The sequence below is a fragment of the Mauremys reevesii genome, linkage group 9 (genome assembly GCF_016161935.1).
Source record: "Mauremys reevesii isolate NIE-2019 linkage group 9, ASM1616193v1, whole genome shotgun sequence".
Lineage (NCBI taxonomy): Eukaryota > Metazoa > Chordata > Testudines > Geoemydidae > Mauremys > Mauremys reevesii.
This window is the reverse complement of record NC_052631.1, coordinates 71,838,406-71,848,710: the sequence shown is the minus strand read 5'-3', so window position 1 is coordinate 71,848,710 and position 10,305 is coordinate 71,838,406. Positions and strand designations below refer to the sequence as shown.

Sequence of the window (10,305 nt, the reverse complement as noted above, 5' to 3'; positions counted from 1 at the left end):
CACTATTCCTAAATATCTTATTACTTATTTTATTAGCCCCAACACCGCCATATATTGCTATTCTTTACCTGAGTTATCTGCAATTCAGATTTAACTGACAGCACATCCAGTACTCAGTAGTAATTTAAAATCCAACACTGTGTGTATATGTACATTATACTGTTTCCTGCTACTGATCTATTGTGCAATATATGCCACATGCTGGTTGTTTGACATTGGGTGTTTTAGGAAAGAGAACCATTAAAGAGAGAAAATGAACAGTGCAATTAAAAACAATATTTTATTCTTCTCACTGCACTCCCTTTTATTTCATCTCATCATCCTGCTTTTGTGTTTTTCTTCCAATCCCAGTGCACTGAATGCTGATGAGATTATGCCTGGGTCATCTTCAGCCAACCAGGTAATTTAAGAGATCTGAATTCACCAACTCTTTTTACTTGAAATAAGTGTATGTTGTGACTGTTTTAAAGTATTATTTGAGCACCTTAAAGAATATTCATTTTTTAAAATAGACTATTGTGGAATAGTGGGATCACGGTGGAGGACACATACAATCATTGGGGGGTTGTTGTTAAAAAGGTTTAACTCGCTCTCTCTTGGAATGTCTTGCCTCTGACTTTTTAATCTATTGCCAAGAGAGGAGGGATGAGAATGTTAGCCATGCTTCCATGGTAACAACCAGCAATGCAACAACGGCCTCTGCATAGCAGTCATTTTAGCTATGTGTTTAATGAAGTCTATGCGGTAGAAGTACAGGAAACAGCCCAGAAAGGAGTTCTCTTATAACACAGTTTATGACATATAATCTGCTGTAATTCTTGCTGTAGTCCATGGATAATTCAGTATTAGTTATGCTATTTTAGTTCTAGTAGCACCTCTGTGCTGCTGAAATTCTCCAAATAAGGGGCCAGATTGTAACCTACCTTAGATACCTGTATTATGGGTAGCAGTGAGAGACACAGACCCGACTGTTACATCGCCTCCTGCACATGTGAGTGGAACATTGAGCTTGCCCCCATTGCATTAGTTAATGCAGCTGTGCTGGGGAAGTAATTTGTGCCAGGCATAGGGCTGGCACAGATTATTTGCTTTCCACCCCACCCCCCAATGCAAATACAAAGAACAAAACAGGAAATGGAAACAGATCCCTGCCTGCTCTTGGGGCAATACAACTAGGCTCTGATTCTCAAACAAGGTTTGTGGCAAAGCCATAATTTAGCATCAAGACAAGTGGTCTAGGTGCCAGGAAGAGAGTGTAACTCGGGATGGGTTTTTGCCCTAAGTATCAGGCTCTGAACACCCAGACTGAGATACCCAGATGCAGCTAAGCAGTGCACAGAAAACTCATGATGGCATGTGTTTGAGTGTCCCTGAATCCCAGTTACCACAAGTTGCCTTGTGATTATTGATAATTGGTGTAATTTAGGGAAGTATTAAAGCCACCTTTTTGCCCACCGCCCCCCAAATCCTGGGCTGGGCATGCACCAGGTTGGCATCATGGTATCAACTAGAGCAGCCTATGGCTTCCAATAACCCCAAGCTGATAAGAACTTAACAGCCATACTGGGTCAGACCGAGGTCCATCTATCCCAATATCCTGTCTTCTGACAGTGGCCAGTGCCAGGTGCCCCATAGGGAATGAACAGAACAGGTAATCATCAAGTGATCCATCCCCTGTCGCCCATTCCCAGCTTCTGGCAAACAGAGGCTAAGGACACCATCCCTGCCCATCCCGGCAAATAGCCATTGTTCGACCTATCCTCCGTGAACTTATCTAGTTCCTTTTTTGAATCCTATTATAGTCCTTGCCTTCACAACATCCTCTGTCAAAAAGAGTTCCAGATTGACTGTGTTGTGTGAAGAAATACTTCCTTTTGTTTGCTTTAAATCTGCTGCCTATTAATTTCATTTGGTGACCCCCTAGTTTTTGTGTTATGAGGAGTAAATAACACTTCCTTATTTACTTTCTCCACACCACTCATGATTTTATAGACCTCTATCATATCCCCCACAAGTGATCTCTTATCCAAGCTGAAAAGTCACAGTCTTTTTAATCTCTCCTCATATGGAAGCTGTTCTATACCCCTAATCATTTTTGTTGCCCTTTTCTGTACCTTTTCCAATTCCAATATATCTTTCTTGAGATCAGATCTGCACGCAGTATTCAAGATGTGGGAATACCACAGATTTATGTAGAGGCAATATGATGTTTTCTGTCTTATCATCTATCCCTTTCTTAATGATTTCCAACATTCTGTTAGCTTTTTGGACTGTCGCTGCACATTGAAAACATCCACTCAGAGAACTATCCACAATGACTCCAGGGTCTCTTTCTTGAGTGGTAACAACTAATTTAGACCCCATCATTTTATATGTATAGTTGGGATGATGTTTTCCCATGTGCATTACTTGGCATTTATCAACATCCACTGAATTTCATCTGCCAATTTGTTGCCCAGACACCCAGTTTTGTAAGGTCCTTTGTAATATATCACATCACAGCAGCCTGGGATTGTCAGGATGCAGCGAAATCCCATTAACATCCTTGGACCACAGTGGGTCTTGGCTGATTACATTGTACTTAAGGTTGCTTTGCACCAGTATCATGGTATGAATTACCCTGAACGCATGGTCCCAGATTCCCTGGAATTTAGCTCCCAGCAGGGTTGCAGCCCAATGTAGAGAAATGCTATTTTCAGTGTTGGTGCCTTTAAGACATAAAAATCCTGGCCACTCCCCTCAATCCCAGTGATATTCTGGGGGCTGAGTCTCCCTCATGGAGGCCCTTCCAGGCTGCCACATAGACATTTTCACCTGGAGGATATTCATTTGACTACTCTTTCCCACTCAAATCCCAAGGCATCTTTACTGGATAGAAAGAAGCCTGACCTTTTCTTTTCTGCCAATACATGAATGGGAACCAGGTTCAAGGTAAAACTACCTCTCATTTGGCTACTACTCTGAATTTAGGAGCATAGACACCCTTTAAACTTTAGTGAATTGACAAAGAAAGCTGGTAATGCTCTATTTTCCAGCTCTTGTTGCCTTGGGGGTGTGGTGGTAGTGTCAGGCTGTTGCTTGTGGTTCTCTCAATGCAACATACCCAACTGATTTCCAAGCCATGCCAATGGAACCTGATGGTATCATCTTCCCAGATTACTGTGCTTAATTAAAATCAAACATTACTTTACACTGCAGCTAAATATCCCAAGACACATACATTGAGGGCCAGACCCTCAGCTCCTTTACAACATTCACGCAGTGCGAATAATTTAATCATTAAAATGCAGTGTGCTATAATTCCTTTTCTTCCTTCATGGTGCTGTTTAGTACATTAATACATTGCACCAAAGTTTTTTGTTAATAAAATATAACAAGTTACAATGCAGACCAGGATGAACCAATTATAAATAGACATAAACATTAATGCAGTGATCTAGTCATCTGCATACTCATATAAACATCTTCAAAATACCAATAAGTTTATACAAATTATATGTATTGGGGTAAACTTAGAGGTATTTTGGAGAGATGTTTGTGTGTAAGTGCATGGGGCATTAAGGCAGTAAATTAGGACACTTTGCAGCTACGCTTTGCCTTTTCATTTGTAAGCAGAACTCATAATGGCTGTAGAAATGTGGAAAAGTAATGTATTGGTCCATTGTGCGAACAGTAAAAGAGTTTTTCTGCCAAACATTCTACTTCAGTAAGAGGTACATTTAATGGAACTATATCAAAGCAGTATTTTTTTAATCTTTGAAATATATTTACATGAAATACTCTTTTCATTCATTTTGTTTCAGCAATATACTGCTATCAATGACTTTTGTTTCCCACTCCTGTGAAGATACCACTTTTTTGTGATTAACTTTCATGAGCTCTACAAGCTTTTATATATATATATATATATATATATATATAAAACCCTTATTTGAAAGGCTTATAAATTTCACTGGTGAAGAGCCCCTATAGGACAAGCCAGAACTTGTTATTGTTATTTCACTTCTCCTTATATTGTCAATGGTGAAAGTCTGATATACTTCCTGTGATTCTGATCTACAGCAGCTTCTAAATCAGATGCATGAAAGACAGAGTCAAGGTGTGCCAAGACTCCTGAGAATTCAGTGAACAAAGACTTTCTCCAATTCTTGGATAATACTGTTTATGATCCATTACTACTAAATATCAAACACTATCTGACCTTATAAAAGATATTACAAATGGTGAAATCCTGGAGCCCTTAGTCATAAGAACGGCCATACTAGGTCAGACCAAAGGTCCACCTAGCCCAGTATCTTGTATTCGGACACTGCCCAGTGCTGAATGAGGAAATGACAAGAACAGGTCAATTTTGGGTAATCCATCCCCAATCCTCCAGTCCCAGCTTCCGGCAGTTGGAGGTTTAGAAACACACAGAATATGGGGTTGAGTCCCTGACCATCTGGACTAATAGCCACTGACGGATCTATCCTCCAAGAATTTATCTAATTCTTGTTTGAACCCAGTTATACTTTTGGCCTTCACAGCCACCATGGCAACCAGTTCCACAGACTGATTGTGCATTGTGTGAAGATGTACTTCCTTTTGTTTGTTTTAAACCCACTGACTAGTAATGTAATTAGATGACCCCCTAGTTCTTGTGTTATATAAAGGGATAACTAACTCAGAGACCTTCTAGCCAGCAGCCAAGGTCTCTTCCTGCCTAGACCTTATTGTCTTTTCCCTATGTCTTTCCTTACCTCCTGACTCTCCCCACTTCTCTGGGTTTGTCAGCCTCATTATTCCCTCCTCCTAGTGAGTAACTGTAAATTCTCTGGCTCTATAGCCCCAAAACACACTTCCCTTCTCCCAGGGAATAATTGTCTATAGCCTCAAACTCTCACAGGGAGTTAACTACAGAACACTTCCCTAAGCCTCCTCTCTCAGCTTCCTGCCTTTATGAACTGCACCCAGCTCCTTCCGCCTCAGCTGGGCTCCCTCATTCAGTCAGGACATTCCTTAAGCTACCTGATTCCCCTCAGCTGCAGCCTAGCTGGTTAATCAACCCCCTTGGAGCCTACATTAACCCTTTCAGGGCAAGTGTGGGGTGAACACTCCAACACACAGCTACACAAAATAATTGTGTGTGCCAGTATCACCCTTCTCAAATAGAATCAGAGAAGATCCTTGTGTGGTTCACTTAATTTCCTCTGTGCCAGGCCCATATGATGTGTCCATTAGTGTTCCATCTTCTCTAAAAGACTCATGAGTGCTCAAATGTGCAAGCTGCACATTTGACTGCTCACCAATAGCTAATCACATGAGATGTATATATAATGGATACAAGCTAAAGCTACAGTGAAATTGTTCATAAAGTCTAAGGAATACCCATGAAAAAAATGTTTAGATTCAATATCAGTTTGTAAGGTGCTTTGGGTCCATTCAGGATGAGATGCACTACGTACATCTGTTATTTATTAACATCTTGATATCCTATATTAATTTATACTTTATATCTCTACTAAGTGCCATAGGAACACCTAATGTGGTACATGAGCATATCACACATATTAATGAATCCCTGTTGACAGCCCACCTCAGTTAGTTTGTATGGCTGTCCCCATTTTACAGATGGGAACTGAGGCACGATCAGATTACAGGCCTAGCCATTACACAGGCAAGGATCCTTGCACATCTGTGTAATGGCTAGGCCTGTAATCTGATCGTGCCTCAGTTCCCATCTGTAAAATGGGGACAGCCATACTAACTAACTGAGGTGGGCTGTCAACAGGGATTCATTAATATGTGTGATATGCTCATGTACCACATTACTGAGTGCCATAGGAACACCTAGAGATATAAAGTATAAATTAAGGACCGGGCAGAGTCCTTAAGGACCGGGCAGAGTTCTAGAGGATTACAGGGACTGCTCCCTCCATACTACCCCAGAGGAACATGACATACCAAAGGAGGTATGGGGAAGATAAGGAGCCATAGCCAGGAAAGCAGGCAAGCTGCATGGACGGAGAAGAAAGCTGCAGCCACACAGGGAAGTGGCATCCAGTGCCCCCCCACCCCAGCCCACACAGAGATTTTCAAAAGAGCTAATCTCTTATCTAATTGCCTAAATAACTGGCAGTACTTAATAGAAGCTATCAATATCTGGCCCCAATTAAAAGTGCTTCAGCCCTTCAAAAAAGTGCCTTGGCCCAAGTCATACAGGGAATCTGTGGCATGGCTGAGAATAGATCCTAGGTCTCCTGTCTAACATCTTTACCATAAGACCATGCTTTTCCTAAATATTAGCTTCCTACAAATAGAGTCTAAATTATTATTTGACAGTTGCAGTTAGGAGGAGGAGATTCAAGAAAAGGGAAGAAAGAAAAGACAATAGAAAAAAAATGCACCACCTCTGGGAGTTGGCAAAATGCTGTACTATTTCCCTATGAGTGTTCTCTTAGTGCAACAGTGATCACAAATAAGGACAAAATATTTGGCAATTTACATGTTCTCTGGCAAACTGGCTGGCAGCAATCTTGGACTGCATGACTGCCTAGTGATTTATGGGTCTGACGTGTCTGGTGTGCAGTCCGAGGATGCACGGCTGCCTCCCTTTGAGTTAACTGCCATCAAGAATATAATGGCTTAAGGAACCCTCACCACCAGGCACCATATCAGTACAGGGACAGGATCAGGGAAACAAGAAGGCTCTTTTTAATTCAGATAACAAGGCAGAATAAATTGATGAGGTAACAGGCAGCTGGCAACATCCATACAAAGCTGTTAATTTTTGGCAGAAGTCTTTATTTAATAACATCTATCCTGAGTGAAGTATGAGGCAAGGAAGCTGAATGATATTGCTGATAAATTATCCTATTTCCCATGACACAGCCTCCTTTTTGGCTCTGGAGGAAGACAAAGAATGACGCCTGTTTCTGATTCCCCATCAAAATTCTTGTGGGATTTTTGGCAAAAAAAAGGGCACAAGACTTATCAGGATGCTCATTAATTTCAAACATACCTGAGCATGAACAATTTGGTCTGGCTCCAAAGCCAGAATTTATTATTAATATGGAGATAGATTTGGCAAGAGATGTAGGTTCATGTTGTTGCCAAAAAAAGGTTAGAAAGTATGAGAGCATGGAAAGAAATTAGCCGAGGGATAGAATTTTTGTCAATTTTAAGCATCCCATTTATAAAGCCAAACTAATAACCTGCAATTCTCCTAGATGCTTTCAGAGTTCAGTGGTCTGTCACTGAGACAGGCATATTAAATACAGATGTGGCAGACAATGTGTTGCTTGCCTATAGCAAGGAGGACATTCCAGGAAACAGATCAAGTTCACCTACATATTAGCAGAGGTCCATCTCTGGAATTGGGGGAGGAGAGTTGGTGGGGAAAAATCTCAAAATAAGAACATGGGGAACCCACTTATTATCAGCTATTGATGGAGGGGGAAGATCATTCCAAGGTACCGCATATCGGAGAGAATGGCTGGAAGGGAATATCACTACCAGGGTTTGAATGGCTTTTCAGGTGCTAAGTGTGCATGCTGTTTTGGAAGAAGGCCAGTCAAGTCTAAAGGGTAATGCCTTATTGTTCTTCAGCTGTTTTCAAGCTACTTTTGTTATAAATGCTAACGTACAACGTACAAAGTGTCTATTTAACACACAATGTGAGACTGCAGAATTTGGCAATCTCAATTACACAGGTAAAAATCTCAGTTCTATTTACTCTATTCATTCTGTTTCTTATACTGAACCAGTCACTGTGGTACCAGAGCACCTTGGAGTCAAGAACTCAGTGGGAAAATTCCCCATTTACAGACCTGTGAAACAAGGTACAGAATTTGGCCTAATGTTATTTGTCTTATTTACACACATACAAAATAGTCAGTTCTGTAAATCTCATTTTGAAGGAAACTGCTCTGTGATAATAAAAAATAATGCACACTGTCACAGGGTGCTCCACTCACTGCTGATCTGGCACCTCCTCCTACTCACTCCGGGGATTAGCTTTAGAGGCCAATGCCCTCATCTGCAGTTTGTACACAGTCACTAAGTCTGGTCTGTAGCTCCTCTAGCTCCAGGACTTCCAGCGTCCTCTTTGTGACTTAGCCCTCTGGCTATGTCACTCAGTGTTCCCCCTTCCAGGGTTCAATCCATCAACAGTCCTAGGCAGTCTTCCCATTCACTGCCCTGGTGCCTCTCCCTCAGTGTCTGGTAGAGGAACCTGGGCCTGCCAGCTACTCCAACTTCCAGTTCAGGAGCCCTCAGCTTCACAGTTCTGGGCTTCTTCACTCTGCCCTCATTGTTTCTTCCCTGGGCTGCTTCCTCTTTTCTCTCTGGGTCTATCAGATGCTCCTCCCTCTTCCTAGAGAGTGACTGTCCTTTCTCAGCAGTAGCCCGCTACCTAGCTTTATAGGCCCTGCCTGTTCCTGCACAGGTGGGCCTGCTCACAATCACTTAGTTCCCTGGCTCCTCCAGGTGTACCCTGTTAAGTTAATTGGCCTGCCTGGCTACCTCAACCCCTTCCAAACCTGTATGGGGTGGACACCCCATTCCACACACATTTAACTTATTTGTATTACAGTAGTGACCAGACACCCCAGTGAGACAAGCATCCCCAGTGCTAGATGTTGCATATACACATAGTAATATTGTACCCTTGGCCTAAAGAATTTGCAAGCTACAGCTAAGAAGAGAGAAAATGACTTGCCTACGTTTACGCAGCATGCCAGTGGAAGAGCAAGGACTAGAATGTGGATCTCCCACGTCCTAACTCAGTGCCCTATCCAGCAGACCACACTGCCCCTCCTGTCTTGCCAGTTCTGGAAAAAGCAAGGTAGAACATGGTTTATTTTGCTTGTGAAAGGTGGATAGTCTGTCTGGAATTGTATGTAAAATGTTTATAAATTGCCTTTGCATTTCATTTCAGTCCCATTTTCAGAAAAGCTTCATTAATGGTTTCCTCCTTTGCTGTTTCAAAAGGTCTCCCCAAGAATGAATGGAATCTGGGGTACTGTGTTATTCATCACCCTGTTTACTAGCAGAAAAACAAAGACTTCATTTGGAAGCTACAAGAAGAGACTATAAGGAAGAATTCTGCATTAGAATAGGAGGGAATCAGTCCTGAGATCATGTTGTTAGTTTGGGGGTCTCTGTCTCATGGAGAAGCACACAGTCTGTGAATCAAAATGCAGTAGCCCACTGTTCTTCTCCACTCCTGTAACACTGTCATTTTGATGAGAGGAGGAAAGGATTGAAAATATTGGACTCACTTCTCTTTCCTGGACGAGTTCCTGTATTCCATGGAGCCCGCACCAGCACCTTTATTTCACTTTCCTAATCCCTGCCACTGCATGCCAACCTTCTCTTTGAAAATATGGATAGGATTTTTTTTTTGTAAAAGAGCATTCCCATAAATGATTAAAAATGTATTAAGTCAGAACTAGCTCAACTTTCAAGGAAAAGCTGATCAAAATTAAATATAAAGGATGAAGGTTTCTGCTTTATCTGAGTAGGAAAATCAGTTGTTGGGGGAGTGGGGGTGGGAGAAGTGACTTTTTTTGTATCTTTGATAATAAAATAACCTTTCCTTTTCTCTTCATTACCCTTGGGTGGTGCATTGAGTCTCTTTTCTTAACATTTTTCATCTTTAAATTTTTTATGAAAAGAGTTCCCATAAATGTCAGGGAATTACAGCACTAGCGAGAGGCAGGTACAATGAGGGATGGGCATTATCATGGAAGCTTTCCCACCTAGCCCTGCAAATGCACCTCAAGCACGACCCTACAACACCTCTGCTATTGAATTCTGGGCTTCTCAAATAAGAGACAACAAAAGCAAGTGTTATTTTCAATTTAAAATCTTCCTTCAGAGCATTGACGACCAGTGCAAACACAGAAAGGGTGTTTGGTGACCTATGGATGTGCAGCAAAGTTAATCTGTCACAAGCAGAGATCAACAAAGCAATCAGGAGACTACAGCACAAAAATTATACCCTACACTTTGTACACTGCTGCAGACACAATAGTGGCTGTCCTTAATAGAATAAGACTGCTGAGAGAGATCACCATTTGTTTCCTGATGTTAGTGGCTTCTTCCACAAAAATAAACAGTAATAACAGAGGCAGAAGCTTTATTGCTGAAAAGTGCACAAGGCTCTCAAGAGGAATCTGGGAATTAAGATGTGTTTAGGAGGAGTCCTTAAAATCTAGGAGTTCTTGAATCCTCCAGCAGAATTTTTATATGGTAAGGACTCAGAGTGGATAGAAATACCCTACAGAAAACCTCAACAGGATCAAAGGCAAATTGCCATTTTTA

General features: G+C 41.5%; 1 long non-coding RNA gene across 2 annotated transcripts; it reads left to right on the top strand.

Moving 5' to 3' along the window:
• The first annotated feature begins 764 nt into the window (after positions 1–764).
• On the top strand, positions 765–9,393 carry LOC120372297. 2 transcript variants are annotated; one of them, XR_005584838.1, is made up of 4 exons: positions 765–991; positions 7,746–7,820; positions 8,659–8,824; positions 8,971–9,393. It is a non-coding gene; the product is annotated as an uncharacterized LOC120372297 (long non-coding RNA). The 2 variants fall into 2 exon arrangements; XR_005584839.1 differs by lacking the exon at positions 765–991 and adding an exon at positions 2,820–2,931.
• Positions 9,394–10,305: the final 912 nt, after the last annotated feature.